This window comes from Hyperolius riggenbachi, chromosome 5, assembly GCF_040937935.1.
Source record: "Hyperolius riggenbachi isolate aHypRig1 chromosome 5, aHypRig1.pri, whole genome shotgun sequence".
Taxonomy (NCBI): domain Eukaryota; kingdom Metazoa; phylum Chordata; class Amphibia; order Anura; family Hyperoliidae; genus Hyperolius; species Hyperolius riggenbachi.
Window position 1 is genome coordinate 326,757,489 of NC_090650.1, and position 23,495 is coordinate 326,780,983.

Consider the following 23,495-nt stretch of genomic DNA (forward strand, 5'->3'; position numbering starts at 1 on the left):
TCATACACAATACACAACATTTCAATAAGCAGGATGCCACCAAACCATTTATTTATTACGCATGATTTATATCTTCTCTCAATCCACTACGGAAAATTCCCAGAGATTTTAAGTAAAGTACATTTAGTGCAAAGTCATTTAGAAGAAGAAAAACCCTATTATTTTTAGAAGGACAGATTAGCTGCTAAGTAGTTAGCATTCTTGACTGGAAGCTCTGGAGTCTTGAGTTCAAGTACTACCAAGAACACGATGGGGAAGACAATATACGTGTGACTGTGTGTGTTTCCCCTAAAATGGCCCTACAGTGTGGTAGATGCATCAACTTGTGAGTCGTTTTAATAGATAGGTAGGAGTAAGGTAAGCTGTTTAAGGTAATTTGTAATAACATACTGGCACTAAGAGAAGTCAAGGAATAGTATGATCAGATTGTTTAGGAAAAGCATGATTAACTTTTTTTTTTATAGCAGATGCGTACCCAATACCAGGGCTGTGGAGTCGGTACAAAAATCTTCCGACTCCAACGCCGACTACTCAGTTTATGAAACCACGACTCCGACTCCAACTCCGACTCCGGGTACTCAAAATGGCTCAGACTCCTCGACTCCGACTCCTTAGTCTAATACTTAACAGGGCTGTGGATTTTGTACAAAACTCATCCGACTCCGACTCCTCAGTTTATGAAATCAACGACTCCGACTCCAACTCCGACTCCGGGTGCCCAAAATTGCCAAAACTCTGACTCCTCGACTCAGACTCCAACTCTGATTCCACAGCCCTGCCGAATACACAGGCTACAGTTTCTTTTCTACTGTTTAATTATAAAAAGCTAAAAAGGTCACTGATACTAGCACACCAGAATATAGCTACTGCCAAGATATCACCCATATGGTACCATCTCAGCTAAACAAGAGAATGAACCACGAATGTTGATGCCTTTTCTGAACATTAATCATGCGGCAGACCACTTGCTTTTGACAGGGATGGTTAAGAGTAAGGCAGGGCCCTGAGAAAAATGGGTATGTAGCTGTTTACAACTAATAACATTCAGACAGTTAAATTGTTGTGACCTTCACAATCTGTGACCTGGGTGCTCGTGGGGGGTTTGAGTTCCTGGGAAATCGTCCAGGTTAGTTCTGTGGAGGCGCCATCCCTGGCTTTTGGGAATGTGAACAACTGCCACTGGACCTCTGAAACAGGTGTTTGGTGCACAGGTATATATTATGATGGACCTTTTTTAACATTTTTGCTAATTTCAGGTATCTGGAAACATCAAAAGATTTTTATTTTTTTATTTTTGTGCCGTTGGTGGACAACAATAACAAACACTTTTAAATAACAAAGCAACAAAGTAAAAATACACAGTTTGGTTGAACTCCTGAGATAAAAGCCTCAGCCAATGCGTCAGATCATAGGAACTTTAGCATCCAGTAATAATGCTTGGCAGCCACATGGCCATTCTAAAATTTGATCAAGTACCTGTACATCAAAATTAGACTACCCTGACTATTTCTAATACCTTGCTTTTGCATCAGATTACTACCAGTGCCACACTTTAAAGAGGAACTGTAACCAAGGAATTAACTTCATCTCGAGCTTCGAAAAGATCATTAGGGGGGTCTGAATGGCTGATATTGTGGTGAAACCCCTCCCAAAGTGTGATGTCAGCACCTAGGTACAGACAGTTTGGTGACTGTGAAACTAGTTGCATTGTGAGAAATAACGTCTGTTTCCAACTGCCAGGCAACCAGTATCTCCCTCTGTGCACATGTATATCTATTAAAAAAATAACCTTTTAGCCTATTGCATTGGTAGGGGTTATGGTTATAGATAAAGGCAGTTGATGCTGCCTAGTTATTTTCTTGTCTGCCAGTAGTAAAGATGATGATCTGCAGGGTGAATGTGGATCAAACAATATGAACAAATTACATGGCGAATATCAATCATTTCTTGATATTTTCAATTTTTTAACTTTTCACTTTGCAATGTATTGATTTAGTTTCTCCCCCATTTCGCTAAAGTTCTTATTTAACAGAAGGAATTTTACTTATAAAAAAGGAACTAACTTTCAGCTATTGCAATGCACAGGACTGCCCCGATGTTATTAAGTTGGTTACGTTCATACAGAAAATTTACTTAACCTAAACCGCTCTCTATAAAATATTAAAAATGTTTTCCGAACGTTGCCTCAACTATTTCATTCCCTGGAAGGTAAAATACACTCTGATGAGCATTTAAGAGAGTCTAAAACTTTAATATATAAATGTGTTCTATAAAAATGCTGAAGTTTGCAGTATTAAAAGAATTTCGGCTGATCTCTCACAGGGAGAGACATTTTAATGGAATTAGGAGCTGTTGTGGGGAGAGCAAAAGTATTACCAACACACAAAATGACTTCAATATAAACAACTCTGGCTTGTTTATGAGCAAAGGGACACTTAGCCGAATGACTCCTTTCAAAATATTACCACTACTTTTCATTTGGTGGAGGAAGTGCAAACTATTGTGTATTTTGGGCAAGCCCTTATATAGAATAATCGAGAAAAAAAAAACCCCAAAACAATTCAAACTAGTACAAGTACTTCACTCACACATGAAGCCTTAGTAACTGACATTATTCTTTGCAGCTGGGGCTGGGGGAAAAATAGGAAGTACTCAGTGCAGCATTCATCCTCATAAGGAAACATTAAAATAGAAGAGACAGTTTAAAGTGTCACACTGCAGTTAGTGACTTCCATTCCATTAACAATATGACCTTACATGATGACCCCATTTGTCAAGGGCATGTTTTGAAATTCAGCAGCTGGGTAAGGAAACATATGGAATACCATGAATTAACCTTTAATGTCTAAAGCCAGAAGGGATATGCAAGTCTCTTTTCAAATGTTACATGCGGCGCAAGATGAAATATTGAAACAGATAAACTAACTGCCCCTTAGACATTAAAAACATGTCTTGTGATCCCTCACTGCAAGGGAAACGTATAAAAAATATGCATTAGGCATTTGCTGACTTTTATGGGTTTTCCCTCATTTACCCTTGTATTGGCACAGAGCCACTAGATTATATGCTAAGGCATTAGTGAAATACTGAAATTATTTCCATTCCCTTTTTATTGACTACCACGGAAGCAGAGCTTTAGGCAGGCAATGACCAGCTGCAGGCAGGAATAATGCAATATTTATCACAGATGAATATTGTTACAGCTAGGAATGTGTTAGGTGTATTACATTTTTCTTACAGTTTTGGTATCACGAAAAAGGATAGGCTAAATGGTAAACAATGTTCTCTACGCCAATGTTTACAAGGACTCTTAAGCTGAATACCCTGCCTAACGACCTAGAAAGATGGATCACAGCAACATTCCCCGACGTCAAGCGTTCCCTGATCCTTCTTCTTGCCAGTAGGTACACACGATGGCACACGATGGTGCGAATGAGACTTCAAATGTTTAAGCCACTTTGCGCGGCAGTCATTGGGAATCTTAAAGGGATACTGTAGGGGGTTGGGGGAAAATTAGTTAAAGTTACCCGGGGCTTCTAATGGTCCCCCACAGACATCCTGTGCCCACACAGCCACTCCTCAATGCTCCGGCCCCGCCTCTGGTTCACTTCTGGAATTTCAGACTTTAAAGGCTGAAAACCACTGCCCCTGCGTTGCCGTGTCCTCACTGCCGCTGATGTCACCAGGAGGGTACTGCGCATACCCAGTATGGTCTGTGCCTGCGCCGTACGCTCCTGGTGACATCGGGGGGGGGGGGTGGGGGCAAGGACACGGCAACGCAAGCGCAGTGGTTTTCAGACTTTAACGTCTGAAATTCCAGAAGTGAACCAGAGGCGGGGCCGGAGCATCGGTGAGTGGCTGCGTGGCCACAGGATGCCTGCGGGGGACCATTAGAAACCCCAGGTAAGTTCAACTCATTTTCCCCCGACCCCCTACAGTATCCCTTTAAAGATCCGATCAGCTGTGACGGTCATTATCACTGCGCATCGCCAAACATTGTTCATGTAATCGCGAGCCTGGACCCACGTTGCAAGTTTATAGAAACCATTGCTCATCGTTCAAAAAAAACACTGTTCATCAGAAAAACATTGTAAAAATTGCGTAGTGGGTATGGGCCTTTAGATTATCTAAGTACTCAGCAGAAAATGTTTATATTTTCCAATGAAAAAATTATAGGCTATATTCAAGATTATGTGATCAGGCTGAAGATGAGGTGCATCATTTGGCAGGCCACTTGCATGGTGGCCAAGTTTCGCAATTTATGAGTTTGCCACCAAATTTGAGTTTGTATATAAGAAACATCAGTTCATGGAGAGCATACAAACTCCATATAGACATTGTCCCGGCCCAGAACTGTGGACACTGGCACACAAGAGTGCCACCATTCCACCCGGATAATAAGAGGTCCATGCTTAAACCACTTAAAGGGACTCCAAGCAGTGCAGAAACTATGGAAAGATGCATATCATTTTAAAGCTCTCTTTCTCCTCTTTCCAATGATATATAAACCACCGCCCTACGCCTTTTAGTTTTCGCTATTTTCGCGATTGAAATTGCCACAGCCGCGATTTCAATCGCAAAAATAAAGAAAACTAAAAGGCGTAGAGCGACGATTTAGGTGTCGCCAGAAAGAGGAGAAAGAGAGCTTTAAAATGATATCCATCTTTCCATAGTTACTTGTATTACACAGGACGACACTTTCCCCAGTGTCAGCAGCTCCATTCAGCATAAAAAGTCGGCCTGTGTAATACAATGTAACTATGGAAAGATGGATATCATTTTAAAGCTCTCTTTCTCCTCTTTCTGGCGACACCTAAATCGTCGCCCTACGCCTTTTAGTTTTCTTTATTTTCGCGATTGAAATCGCGGCCGCGGCAATTTCAATCACTAAAATAGCGAAAACTAAAAGGCGTAGGGCGGCGGTTTATATATCATTGGAAAGAGGAGAAAGAGAGCTTTAAAATGATATGCATCTTTCCATAGTTTCTGCACTGCTCGGAGTCCCTTTAAGTTGGAGAATTTAAAGAGGAAATGTACTAACTGTAACATAATTATTACAATTCCTTATATTCAATATTCGTTTATAGTCAGTATTTATCTTCAGTTTATAGTCAGTATTTTTTCCCCGATTTACATTCTTACATTTTTCTCAGGTTGCAACATCTTTACTGCTGGCAAAGAGCCTCGCTGCGGAATGTTTGCTTGTTATGTGTTTTGAAGTCAGCAGAAACAACACCTGGTTCCCCAAAGTGCTCTGGAGCAGAAGTCTTCATAACTAAATAGCCTAAGCTAAACAACGCTGGGTGTGTGAGGTGACATACCAAAATAAAGCAATATATAGCTATAGGATGTGTTTCTACCTGGTGCTGAAACCAGGATAAATAATGTAAAAATTTGGTATCCTGAATAATGTATTACATTCTACTGTATGTCAATGCGGTGCCTCTTAAACTAGCTTTTTATGTATTTACTTTGTTGGCAAGAGTTCAGAAAGAAAAGATTGAGTATTCCCCAAACATTGGCTGTATTTAGAAATTCCATTAACCCATACAAGAGCAAACAATTCTCTAATTCAGATTTTCAAAGCCATGAGATGAGAAAAAATACTGATCATGATGTATACGGTAACTTATATATAGAACATAACATGGCTGTAGAATACACATCTAATGTCTGCAATTCAGGCAATGAAGACTACAGGATACAATAGACGGCCACAGAAATATGACTTCTGCTAAACAAGGGATGAGACCATTAGAAAGCCAGTGGTGTCTTCACAAAAAAACCACTAATGTCTATAAAACTATATAGAGAAGTATAATTCACAATCAACAACTACATGCTCCAAGCACACAAAAAGCACATGAAAAACCGAATAAAAGAGGCTGCTATTGCAACACTGAAATGGCTTTTCACAATAAATGTAATAAGTACGTTTTGCTCTACCAGAGTTCTATGTTATTTCTTTCAACAATCAGATAGAGATGGGTTTTGGCCTTGTACATTTTTTTCAACCTCGAAAGCTAAACTACCATAAGCATTCTTCTCCATTCTATAGTAAAATGTTCTATATAACTTCCTGCCAACTACACACACACAAAAAAAGTTTTTCTTTCCATTTTAAAATAATCTCGGCTGCATATGAAAAAAAAAAGCTTACTCAGTTCAGCATACATTTGTAAAGCAAGATTTATCAGCATATCGCTTCCTGAACAAAGGAAACACAATTTAAAGACTCATAGCGGAATGCTTCAGGGCAGCCGAAAAAATGTCTAACAAGAGTGTGCATTGTCCAAAGTTAAAGGCAGGTGGCAAAGTGCTATGTGTGGGGTTCTGTTACAGGGCTGCAAATATCTTTTTTTTTTATCGGCTATGCTACAAATCAGCTACAGTGACAGAATATCAGGGAACAGTTCAAGCAATGGTAACAAAAGATGAATACATGCAGACCACAAATTATTTAATCGAATGGCATTTCCAAACTTACAGAAGCGGCTAGAAACTCTTACTATGAACTGACTGGCCCCTTTCAAGGCCAAGAAAGGCTGGAGCAGTCCTGTTTTTTCTTTGAGTTATTGTTCCTGCCAATATAACGTCTGTGAATAAGTGTTAGTTTGTAGGAACAGGTTAAAATTCAATGTTCTATCAAATGTTACGAATTTAGAACATGGTAGGCTTTCATAAGCTAAAATAAGGTAAGTCCACTGAGAATTCAGCTGACAAAATGGAAAAACTTACACCACATACAGTTCTGAAAGCCAAAACCGTCTTCATCTGTGATCATTTCAGTTGACAGTTCAAAAAAAGATTGCTGTACAGATTTGTTACATCGTTCCCTGCTGAGAAGCATTCTCTGTTCTATGGAGGGGGAGGATGAGAAGGCAGTGTCTTGCAGGCAGCAAATACAGGAACTAAAATAGTAGCGTTGTTCTAGAAGCAGCTCAACTTGGCGCAAGCAGTGCGCCGCGTAGTGCCTGGTATCGATGCAATGCTACAGTCCGCAGCCCTGTACCCAGAACTACATCTCGGAAGGGTAATAGTATTGAATGCCAACGGGAAATTCGGCAGCAGTAGGGTGAGCTGTCATTCAGCTAGCACTTTGCCAAACAGCTATATATTATGTATTCTGCAGTTCACGTGTATCCGAGCTCAAGGACACGCATGTGATCAGCTGATAGGTTTGTTAGGTTTTGCTGCAGTTTTTATCTGTTTTAGCACATTATCTCAACCAGCACATTACAGAATCTTATAAATCGATGTGCTGATCAAACTAATTACAGTACTCGTTTCCCATTGGTTGTGTTACAAATGAGTAAAGGTGTGTAGCACAAATAAGTAAGGTCGCCTGCAGGGATCACAACTCAACACAATAACACACTGGCTGGCTGCAAATCTGTGACAAACTGCTCACCCTCAGCCAGTCGGCCCTTATCCATTTCTCCTCAGCAGTGCCACCTCCTCCCTTCTGCTGTGCAAGTCAAATGAAACACAGCTGCTCTCCTGCCTCCCCCCTCTACACTCACAGTCAGAATCCTCACACAGCACAACAAGCTGCTTTTCCCAGTGATAACTTCTTCACTTCACTCGCTCTCCTCTTGCTTCTCCTCCTACTCTGATTGCACGCTGTAAGTGTAAACACACAGAACAAACATGCCGCCCCTGCAATCTCTATGCCTGATGCAACTGTTTCTGGTTACTAGTGAGTAGAATGAAGGGACAATGCGTGGCACATGACAAAGAGGAAGGGGTAAGGAGGAGAATGGTGCCCTGGCAATTGTTGAGTCGAGATGATCAAGCACTCCCATCTTTTGGCAACACATGGGGGAGATTGAGGGCTGCTGTACACACTACATTCTCAGCAGAGGCAACTCTCACTGGCCCCCTACAGCTGAGAACTATCTAGCATGTGTAGGAGGCTTTCTACTTTTAAACAGCAGAGTCTCTAGGACGGTGGCTATGTGATGAATATGGCCTGATGTAAGTCCCAGAGTCTCTGGGACAGTGGCTATGTGATGAATATGGCCTGATATAAATTCCAGAGTCTCTAGGACGGTGGCTATGTGATGAATATGGCCTGATGTAAGTTCCAGAGTCTCTAGGACGGTGGTTATGTGATGAAAATGGCCTGATGTAAGTTCCAGAGTCTCTGGGACTGGGGTTATGTGATGAATATGGCCTGATGTAAGTTCCTGAGTCTCTGGGACGGTGGTTATGTGATGAATATGGCCTGATGTAAGTTCCAGAGTCTCTGGGACTGTGGCTATGTGATGAATATGGCCTGATGTAAGTTCCAGAGTCTCTGGGACTGTGGCTATGTGATGAATATGGCCTGATGTAAGTTCCAGAGTCTCTAGGACGGTGGTTATGTGATGAATATGGCCTGATGTAAGTTCCAGAGTCTCTAGGACGGTGGCTATGTGATGAATATGGCATGATGTAAGTTCCAGAGTCTCTGGGACAGTGGCTATGTGATGAATATGGCCTGATGTAAGTTCCAGAGTCTCTAGGACGGTGGTTATGTGATGAATATGGCCTGATGTAAGTTCCAGAGTCTCTGGGACTGGGGCTATGTGATGAATATGGTCTGATGTAAGTTCCAGAGTCTCTAGGACGGTGGTTATGTGATGAATATGGTCTGATGTAAGTTCCAGAGTCTCTGGGACTGTGGCTATATGATGAATATGGCATGATGTAAGTTACAGAGTCTCTAGGACGGTGGTTATGTGATGAATATGGTCTGATGTAAGTTCCAGAGTCTCTGGGACTGTGGCTATGTGATGAATATGGCCTGATGTAAGTTCCAGAGTCTCTGGGACTGTGGCTATGTGATGAATATGGCCTGATGTAAGTTCCAGAGTCTCTGGGACTGTGACGTTGTGATGAACATGGCAGATTGTAAGTTCCACAGCTCAAGGCCCCTTCATTAGAGACACGATCAAGATATAACACCAAAATATTTCAGATGGTAAAATGCTGTGCACTTAAATAATTACTTCATCTAGCAACAAGATGCTAGATGTCTGATGGATATAAAACAAATGTAAATGAATAAACTACTTACAAATGAGGCAAGATGTTGTAGCTATCCAGCATAGAAAGCCCACACCAAGCATTAAAGCTGCAATATGCGCCTTGAAGATTGCTTTATCCTCCCTCCTCCTGGGTAATATATATAGAAATTCTTGCATTTGTATTAAATACATGGGTTAGCTGGTATCTTGTTGGATAAGGGGATGATAAAAAGATACAGCATCTTATATATTTTGCATTATTGCTTGATTAGGCCATTGATGAAGTAGCCTTGAGCTATGAAACGCACGTCAGGCCATGTTCATCATACAACCACAATCTTATAGATGCTTTTATGATTTATAATATATAAGATGCCATAAAAGCTTGGTTTCTACTCTGTATGTTTGTTGTACTGGGATGCTTATAGACATCTCAAACTACTGCAGGCTTTTCACCTTTTGCTTGTATGATAGACATTTTTTACATTGTAGAAATATTGCAGTTAACTAGACCACTATGGAGGCACTATGGATAGACTGTTTGCTGGGAAAAGTGCACTTAATTCTTATAAACCAATGGCATTTTCTGTCCACCACAGTTAGAAAAAAAAAGTGGCAATCACCAGTTTTCAGCCAGATTGCCACCGGTATACCAGTGTTCTCCCCAGAAATTTTTTCCAGCCGGGTGGTATGAAAAAGTAGCCGGGTGGTGGAAGGTTAGGTTGGGCGCCACTAGGTGGGGAATCGCGCGCGCGCCCCCCCCCAATAAATTGACAGGCTAGGCTCTGTCTTTTTACTGGAATCTCTTAAAGGGATACTAAACTGAAAAAAAATAGACTAGTTACTTACCTGGGGCTTCTTATAGCCCCCTAAAGTCCTCCTGCTCCATGATCGCCATTCCACACTGCTCTGTTCCTTAGCCCTGCAGCTACTCGATCATGCTCCTGTGACCAGGAGTGTTTTGCCCATGCGCAGTAGCAATTTTTAGTTACCGCGCAAGTGCAAAACGCTGCCGGTAACGGGAATGTGGTGGAGGAGGCAAGTGACATGTGGCTGTGCATGCAGCGTTCAGAGAGGAACACAGCAGTGCGGAATGACTGCAAGGGAGAACAACAACTAAAGGGGCTGGAAGAAGCCCCAGGTAATCACTCTGTGCCTCTGTCTGCCATTGCCCTGGGTGAGTCTGTGGCTATTTGTACTCTGGCTCACCCCCCCCCCCCCCCCCTCCAAACTGCAGCTCCCTAACACCTGTGACACTCACTTCTGGCATCAATCAGGGCTGTGGAAGGCAGTGGTAGAACTGGAGAATTGTGGAGTCAAAGGGTTAAGCATCCTAAGGTTCTTGGGGGGGGGGGGGGGGGGGGGTTAGTGTATAGTAGCCAGCGAGATTGCACAGAGATTACATACACGCTGCTGCTGGGACAAGCACAGGGAGAGGAGGACAGCGTCTGGCTGGACATTCCACAAACATCAGAGTTGCGCGTTACTCTGAGTACAGGGAGAGGAGGAGGAGGACAGCGTCTGGCTGGACATTCCAGAGCCGTGCTTCCTAGCTCATGTAAGCTGCTTGTACAGAGAGAGGACGACAGGACAGCGTCTGCAGGACCTTCCGAGAGCCCTGCTTCCTCTCTTCACTCAGAGCTCATGTGTAAGCTGCGTAATGTCTCCTGCATTCCCCGCCCCTCCACACAACTGCCGGGAACTGAGGAGGTGGGCGGAGATAGTGTCTCTGAGTGACAGCGGCTGGCTGCAATGATACAGCCACCGCTGATCACTGATGAGCCGCACAGAATGGGATAATTTTACCCGGGCGCTCGGGGGAGATCAGCCGGGCGCTCAGAAGAGACCAGCCGGGCGGCACGCCCTGGTAAAAGGCTCTGGGGAGAACACTGGGTATACGACTGTACTTTTATTTAAAGGGAACCAAGCGCCAATTTTTTTCTGCAGTCTGTCCTTGTTTCTAATAGCTGTAGGAGCTGCCCTGTTCCCCCCTCCCCTTCTGCTCGTTCTTTATCCAGGGGAAAATGTGAAGATAGCATCTGTGGATTCTGTAAACTCTCTGAAGCATAGTGTCCAATACAACCAACCCCCCCCCCCCCCCCAATCACGCTGATGAAAGCTTTTTTTTTGTTCCATGCTAATGTGTGCAATAAAATAAATACAGCACTCCTTATCTGCCTGAAATTTCTGGGATCTGGCAGGCCTTGGTAGTAACAGAAAGTAGGATAATAAAGGCCTCTGCTGAACTTCCAAATGTAAAAAGGAGAGGTAAAAAAAAAAAATTGAATTTTTTTTTAATAATGAGCCACATTGTTGGCATGCATGTTTAATGTGCTAATGAGATGCCTTGGGTGCTAAAAATGGTGGTTAACTTGCTTAAACATTGCTCTAGTGCCATTCACAACATTAATAGACCTGATTGTCACTTTATAGAGGCCACAGAGAAACCGTATTCGCTACTTTATCTGCAGATACCCACCTCAGAATATGGCAAATCAATGGGACTAAAACTACTGTTACTCAAATAATGGTTGAGGTTAGAATTAATGGTCCCACATAACAAAGAGTTAATCCATTGAAGTGAATGAGGCTTCTTACTGCTACTTCAATCCTATTTTCAGCTACTAGAAACCTGAGTGCCAGGGAACAAAACCTGTCCTTACCTTTATAAATATAGGGCTTGATTCACAAAACGGTGCTAACTGTTAGCACGCCTTTTCGCGCGTTTTCGCGTGGAAAAACCGGGTGTCATGTGGAAAAAACTGTTATTGCCCATAAAAAATCACGTTCGTGCGTTTAACGGTTGCGTGATAATGCAAATGTATCGTGCAAACGCGGCAGTTAAAATGCGAAAATGCAAATTTTTGCGCGAGATAACCGCTATCACGCAAAATTTTGCGCAAAGTACTTTTCCCAGTGTGCTAACAGTTAGCACCATTTTGTGAATCAAGCCCATAGTAGGATAAAAGTGTCAATCAGTTTTCAAACTCAGGTTTAAAAACACCACTTTATTTCAATGAATAGACTCCAATATATATATATATCTAAGATAGGGAACAGAAATCTAAAAATACATATAGGTAAATGTAAGAATTATTTCAGAATTCTAAATAAAGCCGCATAAGGTCTGATCCATGTGTGTTTGATCAAATCATGACACTACATAGACCACACAACAGATGTTTTCGCCATAACTGTTATTTTTATCCTTCATAAGAGATTCCCATGTTTAGTACAAGTATCCACGCCTTGGGGGAAAGCCATAAGTAATGCTATGTCAAATAGAAGCACTAGTCAGAGATGAAAGGAAGATGCACTTAACATTTATGTATGCATATGTATATGTCTGTTGTGTTTAGACTGGGAGTCATGTAGCTGAAAGCAGGGTCTATCCATTTTTGGTGAATGGCTAACTGTTGTCTAATGTATTTGAATATTTTTACCAATCATCGCATAGACACATAGTAGGGATGATTAGGACAATTAGTTAGCATTCATGTTTGCATTCTGGATTCAAAACCCAACAAGGAGAAGCTCTTCATGGGGTTTGTATATTGTCCCCTATCACAAAAAAACTGGCATCTAGCTGGTGCAGATGCAGGTAATTCTGAAGGGAACATTACAGCTGCTTTGGGTACGGGAAAAGCTAGGAAAAGTTATATAATATGTACCTTGCAAAGTTCTGTTTATTAATTTAATAATAATAATAATAATAATAGAAGAAGGAGAAGAAGAAGGAGACAGAGAAGTAGAAGAAGAGGAGAAGGAAATGAAAAGAAGAAGAAGAAGAAGAAGAAGAAGGAGATGAAGATGCCTCTTGGCATTGAAAGTGACCTGAGTGGTTGGAAACAGGAAAAACAGACAAGCACCAGTGAAGTTTGGGCCATGCTATAGGCCCAATTTCCCATTATAGCCGATTATCACAGTTATTCACAAGGGAGCCTATGGTGGAGCATAAACTTCCCCGTCGCTCAATAAAATACAAACTGCGGCGACTGCGTTAAAAGCGTGAAGACGAGTGAGAGTTACGAACACTAATCAATTGGGAGAAAACACCCCCTTTTTGTAACCATACTTCCCATGTGTACAGTATTATCCTAAGTAAAAGGAAGAGAAAAAGCATCTACTCATAATAACTGCCAAGGAACGTGCAATGTATTTGTATGTTTCATTTTATCTGTATCATGTTATGTAATTGTGAATACCAAATAAATGTTTAATCTCATGTAAAGTGAATATAGTGACCTATCCTATAGACCTGGTTCCATTTGTCTGTGTCCTATTTAAAGTCCCACTGACCCTTTTAGAGTTTCTCCTTATGCATATTTGGGATGTGGGGATGTTTATATTAGACTAAAAGATATACACATTTGCTGTGGATGATAGATTTGTGAATATTTCAGAGTAGTTTACTCTGGTTCCTTCCCATTTAGGGTCTGATCATATACCGTAGTTCATATACTATATATGCCATCTTACATTAGATTACAAGCTTTTTGGGGGAAAGGTGCTCCTTTCCTTCTTTGTTTTGTCTAAATAGTGTACTCTGTCTGCACCCCTTAATTAGTGCACAGTGTGAAATAGTATAGTGGCACTATATGAAAGCTCTACCACGTCCTGTATCTATAGGTGTCTTTTTTTTTCAGAGGTACACTTGGAAACCTTTTCTCACATCTTCCTGGAACTACGATTGGCTAATGTCCCATAGCCCCTCCCCTCTCTCCAATAAACAATAGAAAGCACATATAAAGACACAATAATTAAGAATGAAAAACAAAGATAAAATGCAAAATGGAAACTATTAGCCAAAGCACAGGAAGCTACAATATTTTACAAAGAGTTTGCTCTTTTTTTATTTGCTTCCTGGAATGTTTCCTTTCAGAATCCTCAGACAACAGTTCATTAAGCTTGGAATACATAAAGCCCGTTAGGCATAATGTAGGAGTAAAGAAGCAGCTTAGACCAGAAATGCCAGCAGCTAATGAAGTGGAGAAATGCGACAATGAAACTGTTCAGCTTTAAAGCAGAGATGTGAAAAACATACAGGAATCTATAAAAATAAAAAAAAAAAGAAAAGAAAAGAAAAAGTCACTCCAGTAAAAAAAAAAGTAATAAACTGTCAAAACATTTTTATCAGAGACCAAAAAAAAATATGCATGTCACGACAGGAGATGTCCAATTTCATAGAAGACTTTTTCGAAAAAACAGAGGGATTATTGCCATTCTCCCTCGCTTGCATTCTAATAAGTCCTAAAGAAAAAAAAAAAGAAAACACAGGGCTGCTCACTGCTTCATTGATATTCTCCCTCTAGGCTAAAGCACAATATGAAATTCAATGAAAACTCTCTTTCATTTGACAGCACCCTGCGAAAAATGCATCAAATTGCTGGTGCCCTGGCAAAATTATGCTCTTTGTGCGGGGAATGGCCATTAACAAATTACACAGAAGTCTAACTACCCGTAATTAAATTACTCTGACAGAGTACAGGTTGTGCAGCAGCCACTGTTTCCCTGTTCTCCCAAAGCATGCTGGAGATTGATGGTTTAACCCCTTACGTGCCACTGAATGATACTGCAACCTCCCCATTTAAGGAGCACTCTCATTCACGAACCCGATTTAACAGAAAAGTTGTGAGGGAGGGCAAATATGGATAAGTGCACCATCATTTTTATTGATGTTCATTGGGAAGTTGCTTTCATGCACCCCTAAAAATGTTAAGTAGTGGCTACCTTGGAGCTTAGGATCATAGCTCCCAACTGTCCCTCTTTTGGAGGGACAGTCCCTCTTTGGGAACCCTGTCCCTCTGCCCCTCTTTCCTCCTCATTTGTCCCTCTTTCAGTACTTTGTCCCTCTTTCTATCTAAATATATATATATTTCTCTACTAAAAATGTGTTTGATTGACTCTAAACTTTATTCCCATCCTTTCAATTGATATATTACTAATTTTAAAATGTTAATATGAAGGAAAATGAACCAACTAAGAGACTCAGGAAGTGAAGTAATCCTGTCATTTTCTATACAAATGTAAAATCACATTACAGAGCATGCTTGGCTGGTTGTGGGCCTCCTTATGTGCTAACAGATTTGGCATCTCTAGATGCTTGTACTGCATTGATAGGGACACTTGATTTAGAAGACAGGTTTACTTTAATGCCAGTTTTACATCTATGTTTTGCTTTGTGGTGAGGATGCAACGCTCCTGCCGCATCCCAAAAATGACAAGCATATAACCCTACAGCAGAGTACACTGACAGGTTCATATGTATAGCGTTGACGCCACTCAGTGACGTACTCCCTGCTGGGCAGAAAGTACGTTACTGGCATTCCCATCAGTCCGCGCATGCACACCGCTACGCACCACGCTCCGTCATTTATACTAAGTGCATTGCCCATAAACTTGCATTACAGCAGGCTGCATGTGGTAAGCACGGTGCTTGCGGTAAAGCACTGCTGTCCTAGCGTCATCTTGGCAGCTTCCTACGCACTGAATCATACCGCATAAAGGCCTCAATTCACTAAGCTTTATCAAACACTTTATCAAACGTTTGATAATTTACCTCATGGCTAAAAACTAATTTTGATTTCACTAAGGTGTTATAGATTTATTGAACGTTTTATCGATAAAACATTCGATAAATATATAACACCTTAGTGGATTCAAAATTAGATTTTACCCATGAGGTAAATTATCAAACGTTTGATAAAGGGCCTGTTTCCACTAAACGCAGATTGGATGCGGAATGGATGCAGAAAAACTGACTCCAATGAATGCCTATAGACCTGTTTACACTAAATGCAATTTTTCTAATGCAGATTTTCCTATAGGCATTAATTGGAGTCAGTTTTTCTGCATTTATTCTGCATCCAATCTGCAAGTAGTGGAAACAGGCCCAAAGTGTTTGATGAAGCTTAGTGAATTGAGGCCAAAGTGTGAAAGTCCTCTTAGCCTTTCATTGCTTTAGCAGCACCATGTGGCAGATTAGGGCAACACAATGCAGGTTTACCCTGTAAGTGTTAAAGGGCCCTAAATAATTTACATACTATGGAGTTTGAATATTATTTTAGGAAAGAGTTAAGGGTTTTAAAGCCCTTGGAATGTTACTATTTTAAAACTTTAGGCCTGCCTTCTTGAAAGACCTACCTCACCTAAGCTTCTGTTAAAGAGATTGTCCGGCAAAAAAACAAAACAAAATGAGTTTCACTTACCTGGGGCTTCTACCAGTCCTGTGCAACCATCCTGTGCCCTCGTAGTCACTCACTGCTGCTCCAGTCCCCCGCCGCCAGCTAGTTTTGTTTTTTGCCGACCGCATTGCGTAAATTTTTACGCATTCCCGCTGGTGCAGGAACATTAACACATACGTTTTTATGCATTACTGATTCAATGCGTTCATTTTTACGCGTTTAACCACTAATTCGTAAAACGTATGTGTTAATGTTCCTGCACCAGCGGGAATGCATAAAAATGTATGGAGCAGCAGTGAGTGACTACGAGGGCACAGGATGGCTTCATAGGGCTGGTAGAAGCGCCAGGTAAGTGAAACTCATTTTTTTTGCCGGTCGCTCCCTTTAAAAAATATTGGTACATATTCTTATACTTCTGTGATCCCCTAAGCACAATGTTAAGGGTTTTATTGCATGAAGATCCTCCCCTCCTGTCACATGGTAATGGCTTGATGTTGGTGCGGAGGATGAATCTGTAATACATGCTGGTACTGGATTCACCTATGTTTATGTCAGAGTTATCTTATTTTAATAAACATACACCAAGAAGGAAATGTATGCTAAGATAATAGCCTTACTGTCGGAGAACCTTCACAAAAATACTGTTGGTAAAAGCTTTTAATTTTCCAGGTCATGTCAATGCCAAAAAATGATAAGGTGACTTCAGCTGGATGCGTTCTAAAAGACATTTTGTCACTCTACTGGGCAACTTCTCCAGTTCTAATGCAGTGAAATAAAAATTCCCAGACAGATATGTACAGGAAATCCACTAACTCCAGCCAAAATGCAGTTTAACCAATCCAGGCTCATTATGTTAAATGTTTAAGTTCCTTTGCTCAAGGTTTGTATTGGATTTTAAGCATCTAGATAAGGCTGTTAAAAACGGCATTGTATTTTGAGAATAAATGGTGTTGAAGGTTCCTTTAATAATGTACTGGTTAATGATGTCTAGAAAGTTCATCTATATTTTCTTTGTTAGTCTTGCAAAGTGGAACAGTCATATTATCAGTGTTGTAAATCGCATTTCTAAGCCACTAAATCCAAAGTGAAATATACAATAAAATTGGATTCGCCCTGTTGCCATCTGAACTGTAAATATGCAGACACTCTTTTTTCCTCTTGGCCAAAGAAAAAAGTTTTGAGTCGGACATAACCCTTGAAAGAAAACTTCTAACCAGGGATGCTCAACTTCGGCTTCGGGTGAAACCCGGATTACAATCAGCTGTGCGGGCCGGGCGGGGGGGGTTCAATCTTACCTCACTGACATCTTCTTCGGTCTGTCCCTTGGCGCCTCTCACGATGCGCTCCAATCCGGCATCACGTGATTACAAACACTCCTCCTTCTGGGTTGAAGGAGGAAGTGTATAGTCACGTGACACCGGATTGGGGCGCATCATGGGAGGCGCCGAGGGACGGACCGAAGGAGACGTCAGAGAGGTAAGATTGACACCCCCCCCCCGCCTGGCCCGCACAGCTGATTGTAATTAGGAGGGTGAAAATCCGGATGGCAACTATCCGGGTTTCACCTGAAGCCGAAGTTGAGCATACCTGCTTCTAACAGAATTTATCAAAGTAATCCAGCACTTGCATGATATGTACTTTAATAATAATAAAAAAAAGAGAAAAAAGGATCACAGGCAACTTGTATGTGGAACTGGTACTATACAAACACATTTATTTCATTAGTTTACATGTCAGTTCAGGGTCAGGTTGAGTGCTGTTGATATCTGTGGGCTCCTGTATTCCCCTAACTGAGGTGGCTTAGCAAGGAGATGCTTCATTGGTACTCTGACCTAGAAAATCTGGCCCATCAGTCAGAATGGGGCATTCCAGTGGGGACACTATGTAAAATCATTTATTGACTTAAAGTGTATCTGAGGTAGAAGATTTCACTTATTAAATGGGACAAGCAGCTTGTTGGTTTTAACAAGCAGAAGGGGGCAATCATTGCAGGAACGCCACTCGTGCATTACACCTACTCCAGCGTTAGGAACGCCCCTTCCCTGCCTGCCAACGCTCACTCCCGAGCCTCTCATCCTATCATGGACGTGCCATGACCCAAAAGTACTTATGGGGTCGAGGCCACCTTGTACTCTAAAGCACAATTTTTTGACAGACGTGGAGAATGAACGCCCCGTGGAGAGTGTCGGAAAGCGGCACATATTCATAAGGGAGGTGACGTGGTGCAGGTGTAGTGAAAAATTTTGCTACCCATCATATTTTGCAACTTGCCATAGAGGACAGTGTATGACTGTGTAGGCGTGCCTCCTCTCTGTTAACACGCCTGTAATTTTTTGCAACCACAGATCCCATGGCTAGAAGGGGGATTGTTCCCTCCAGGGGAGGTTATTAGTTGAGCAAGAGGGGGGATTGTTCTCTGGGGGGGGGGTTATTAGTTGAGCAAGAGGGGGGATTGTTCCCTCCAGGGGGGGTTATTAGTTGAGCAAGAGGGGAGGGTTCTGTGTGAGAATAGGGTTGCATTTTCTGATACAGATAGGTTAAAGTCAATGGTTAGGTTGCACTTTCTGATAGCTATACCTATAAATAAGTGCAACCGGTTGCAAAATCTGATAAAGTTGCAAAAAATTTCACCACACAGGTTGTATGTGTTTTTTTATGCTAACATTCCGCCTCAAGTTCTCTTTAAGCTGAATGTCTAGATACACTCAAGCGCTGTGAGGAGATTCTATTTTATTGCAACGCTGCACCCGACTTTCCTTTTAGCATAATACCACTGCCACCCTCACTCTCTCTAATGTCTCTCTGGTGGAGCAACGAAGAGCATGCTAGCGGAGAAAATGTAAAACATAAACACTGTGCACTGTACACACGCATGAGTATATACAAACTCCTAAAATAATCATAAGAATTCCAAAATCTGTAGCACTTGATCGTAAACAGTGTAATGGAAATATAATACAAAGTGCTTCAGCACTAAAATAATAATGCCTTTTAGTTTAAGAGTTGTTTCTATTGCATGTATTATGCATAAGAAAATAATATGTAATATACAGTATGTTATATACATATTCTGCATATACTACTACTCGTAACAGAGATGTCTAGCATTACAGTGAATTATTTCTATGCCCATATAAAAACAGAAGGAATACACACTTCAAAGCCATAAAGGATTTTGCCGTGTGCATTGGATTGTATTTACACTTTCCTTTATTTGAGAAGAAAAATGCACACAGCAAAGAAGTGTCTATACATCTGTTCTTATTTACTGCTTGCTTCAAGCAAACGTAAATTGTACATTTCTTTCAGCATAAACAAGATGAGCAACACATCCTGCTTGTTAGTTGTCGCTATAGCTGTGAGATTATTTATACACTGTATGATTGAAAATGGGTAGTGTTTTGTGGACCATTGTGGTTAATATTGCAGGTGGTGGACAGGCGGTACAAACATGTGTTTTATGGTTGAATGTGCTTCTTGCTGTACCTACTGAACATCCAAGGAAGATTTAAAGCAGGACTAAAGTAGGGCATAAACTTTTCAACTATTCTTCTTAGACATACGTTTTTCCCAGTAGCGAGCTGGTGCACCATCAAAGTATTATGCTAGGTGTGTGACGGGTGCAAACTAACATAATTACAACAAGTCCAAGTATCCACGGGACCCTGCGAGGTCCCCAAAACAATTTCCAGACTACATGTGGGTAAGGGCACAATAAAGGTGTGATTTTCTTGTAGTTTGGTGTGCCAGCGATACTTGGACTTGATATTCTTATTAGTAGGATAATACAGTTTGATACAAACCACAAAGAGTTTATTGCAGACCGGAAAATTAGTAGTTTACAGTGGTTTTGCATTAGGATGTTAAGGTTCATTAAAGATGTCCATTAACGTTACAATTTCTTCATCAAATGCGATCTTTTGACTCAATTTGAATGATCGTAACTAATCGGAGGGCAATTATTGATTGTTACCACTAACGGAAGGATTTAAAAAAGGTTTTACATTCCGATTCGATCATAAAAACCAACTTTCGAATTGGTAATTTTTCCTTTTCGGATCAACCAAAGAATCCTATCACATCGATTTGCGCCACAAACAGCGCAGTTCTCTATACAATTCGATCATAAAAAGTGCGTTGAAAGATCAAATCTGAAGGAAAAATTGTACTGTTAGTGGGCACCTTAAGATCACTACTAAGTTTTGTTAGTTATGGATCTCAATAATTTTACCAAGTAGGTACCCTGCCCGACCCCCCCCCCCCCCCCCCCCACACACACACACACGCACACACACACATGCTACCTATAGAGCAATTTCCAGTCCAAATCAGTTACTGAGGAAGGCCAAAAAAGCCTGAAACAACTGTCTACAAAGTAGATGATATGGCTGTGTACCGTGAATAAGTTACAGCTATCCTATGCACCAGTGGTTCTGGGTGTGTACCTGGCCTAAAAAGGACAGAAAAGAATGATTTGCTTACCTCATCTGTGATGGAGATAGAACCCGCAAAGACCTTTTGTTTTAAAAATAAAGAACTATGCATAAAATCTAAGCCATCATATCTAAGCCATCATATAATTTCATATTTCTTTATATTTACAAACACACACACACACAGACACATACACACACACATATATATGAAAGCAGATACATAAAAGCACATCTACATATCAGTGGAGTAAATGACAGCAGAGCCGCAGTGAGAGACTGTCACTCGTTAAACTGTATAATAAATGTGCCTATTTGTGAACTAGCGAGGCAGTGTGCAGCAGATGTTGAATTTTGATAAATGGCTTCATATTTTTAACAATGACATGTTCTGTGTTTTATTGAGAAGAATCATGTAACTGACCTTGGCAATTTAGAAAAACAGTCTATAACTCAACTAACTAACAGCAGAATGTGTAGCCGAGAGACATAGCTGTTATCGCCCACTCACACTACGCATTGTAGTTGTGTAAAATATGGTTTTATCTACACTTTATATCCGTCATTTGATCTGAACACCGGGAAAGGCTGCAGAGGACTATGCATGTAGAGATTATGTAGGCAGGGAGACCTGCAGGAATAGAGCTGTAGACTGTTTCTCTCAGGGCTTATTGTGTAAACAATGCCAGCTATATATAGGTGGCAATTACTGTGCTTAAGCTATAATTTCTATACTTTAGTGCCATAAACACAAATGCAATGTGTATCATTTCAGATCTAGGGCTAGCTGCTTGTAAATTAGCACCCTCCTATACTGTACTTAAAACCAAGGCAACCACGCCTTCCTATATACATATCAACAGTAAGGCGCTAAAAAGGTTGAATTTAATCAGCTGGCTGTTCATGCTGATCACATAGTAATTCCCTTCACTGGTGGTGCAGATAGTTCACTTTCCCTTCAAAGCCCATGGCCAGGCTTTAAAATGTTTCTGCGTAAGCAGAGAGTGGCAGAGCTTCTACAGGTGAATATGCCTCCTGGTAAGTTGATGTCTGATAAATCACTTTTAAACCTGAGATGGAGCCCGAGAAAACATTTATACATACTTGGGATTTCCTCTAGCCCCCTCCGGCCTGATCGCTCTCTTGTCGTCCTCAGTCGCCGCCTGGATCTTCTGCAAATTGCTCCGGAAGGTTCTCCTGTCCAGGACAGACTGCGCATGCGCGCCCCAGCCGTGTCCATGTGCCTGCATGGTACTTCTGTGCAGGCTAAGAACGCTCCAGGTAACGGGACTGCAGCGTGGGGAGGGAGGGGGCGTGCGTGCGGGGCCAGACTACGCCGGCACCAACAGGACGACTTACCAGGGCTAGTTGCAGATAAATGAGGCGGCGACTGAGGACGACAAGAGGGAAATTTGGCCGGAGAGGGCTGGAGGGAGCCCCAAGTACGTATAAATGTTTTTTTTTCCCCCATCTGAGGTACACTTTAAAGGACAATTAAAGTGAGAGGGATATGGAGGGTGTCATATTTATTTCCTGGCAATGCCAGCTGCCTGGCAGTGCTGCTGATTATTTGCCCCTAATACTTTAAGCCAGAGCTTCCAGATACCTCTCACTTCAGACATCCTTTTAGAACTGGGACCCACTAGAAAGCGTGAATTGCTATTGCTGAGCAGAGTGATTTTTGGCGGTTTTGATCCATTTTTTAATTTATTCAAATAATTTGTACAGCGATTGCAATTTCCATCACTATTTGCGATCTCTATAAGTTTGGTAGTAAAAGAGCTGTAAAGTTGCGTTGTACAGCGATTAAAAAGCGATAATGCAGTGATCATCCAAGGCTTCAAAATGCTGTGCCGTGATTGCTTTGTGGAGGAATTGCAATCACTACTGTATACAGAGTTTTTGCTGATCTTCTAGTCCACCCTGGGTGGAGGGGTGCATCCCCATCTACTATCTACAGAGAGCGACTTCTTAACCTGAGTGGGGTCAGGTCCTAATGCTCCCCACCTGCATTTAAAGTGGTTGCCTATTGGTAACCCGTGTTTGTGAGTATATATATACATAAAATTGTATTGAACTCTTCATTTTACCTGACAATACTGCACCATATTGGGCTCTCGATTCTCTTCTTGTTTTTAAGCAATCACTACTGTAGGATCACTTTGATTTTCATTAACCTAGCTGTCTTGGAATCATCGGCGATTCCAAAATGCTGCTGAGGGCTGTTTCACACTGAAAATTGCAGCAACATTGTCACCAGTGTGAAAAAGCCTAAAAACAACTCTAGTGGGCCTCTGGCCTAAGGTTTTTTTTGCACTGCAAAATCACAAAACTTAATTGCAATGCGATTTCGATGTTATTTTCACTGGATGCTAGGAACAGAGAACATGAAGAACAAAATGCAGCATGCAGAACTTTTGCGATCAGGCACAATTGACTCGTACTCGCATCTCACTAACATAAAAGGGTTCCTGTGATTTTCATTATTTTGCTGATGTCCTTGCAATTTGTGATTTGCATGCAATTGGAAAATGCAGCAAAATCACGTGTAGCATAAAACAGCCCTCGAATAGCTTGTCAAGGGCCAGATTCACAAGTTGTTTTTCCTGTACACAGGCTTCTATAGCTGGGGTCGCTAATCTCCTCAGACAGTTCTTTCTATGCCATAAGTACCTGCAGTTTTAGCATGATCAATGCTAAGCCAATAAGCAGCAGCAGTAGTACACACAAACCCTGCTATTGACTCCTTCAGATGGGAAGCTTGAAGTCACGTCAATAAATATTTAAAACCCCATTTTTAGTTGCAGAAGTCTCCTTTTTATTCACTTGCGCAACAAATTAGATGATAATTCCAGCTTGCATGCAAA

General features: G+C 41.4%; 1 protein-coding gene across 3 annotated transcripts in view; it reads right to left on the bottom strand.

Annotated features, from left to right (window-relative positions):
* The window catches only part of CDH2 (cadherin 2), a 431,764-nt gene that overhangs the window by 100,885 nt on the left and 307,384 nt on the right, over window positions 1–23,495 (bottom strand). The window lies entirely within an intron of this gene.